Raw genomic sequence first — 1,137 nt, 5'->3', positions numbered from 1 at the left:
GCCGGGGAGGTTCAGATTGCACCTGTCTACACTGCACAGTGGAGGGTTCCGCACCGCTGTCCTCATGAGGATGCACAATTGGTGCAGAGTATGGTTCCTCTTCATTGCTAGGTTGATTGAAATCAGCAACTATGTTTTCACCGCTTTCAAAATGAACTTCTTCAACCCAATCACTCCAATTAAAACCATTCCCACCATTTTCAGTTTCATTGTGCTAAATTGCCACATTTCTTCGTTCCACAACAAAGGTAGCAGGAGCATTGCTACTCTCCACGCTTACAATGCCATTGCACCCTTCAATACCATGCCCTTCGATGTTTTTCAAGCTTGCTACTAAAGGGGTTACTTTAGAGGCCATAACATCTGTGTTGTACTTGAGAAAATATTGAACATCATCATTGTCTTCAACCCTTATCTGCTTACTGACAGATGCGGATACAGGAACTTAATACTTCAATGTGACACTATATTTCGTGGGCTCTGCATCCATGATCTTATAAATGCGTTCAACAAGTTCGGAAAACGTTACGTTCCGTGACACTATTATGCCTTTAGCCTCCCCACCTTCATAACTCTCAATGTTATCCTTCTTAACCCAACTTCCATTGTAGCATACCAAAATTCCAACTGTATCCATTTCTGCAAAAAAACATAAATAATTACTACACCGATTCATAACACTAAAAAATACAAAATAGATGAATAAAAACATGCACAACAATCATTCCACTACACATATCATCTTCTAAATCCTCAAATCTTCAAACTCAAATTGTAGCTGCTTCAACAATTAACTTTTATTCCTTTTTGTTTTTTCTCTGATTTTGTACATATGTGTGGGTTCCAAGTTATTAACAAACTAACATACACATACAATGGCAGAAATATGAACCCTCTAACCCTCCAAGTCTTTTGCACAAATGTAAACACCTTCAACAAAAGGATCAGGTTGTGATAGAAAGCGTATAATGTAGTACAAGCTCAATTACCAAATTCAAAACCAAAACACACAAACTATACTTCTTACCAAAACAAACCCAGAATGCCAATAAATTCCCCACATTAGCATCTAAATTGAGCCTAACACTAGCCGTATTTACAAATTTGTAGGGCAGACAAAGTTAACCTATGATTTTT

Source organism: Prunus dulcis, chromosome 7, assembly GCF_902201215.1.
Source record: "Prunus dulcis chromosome 7, ALMONDv2, whole genome shotgun sequence".
Taxonomy (NCBI): domain Eukaryota; kingdom Viridiplantae; phylum Streptophyta; class Magnoliopsida; order Rosales; family Rosaceae; genus Prunus; species Prunus dulcis.
The sequence above is the reverse complement of the archived record's forward strand: the minus strand, read 5'-3'. Positions refer to the sequence as shown.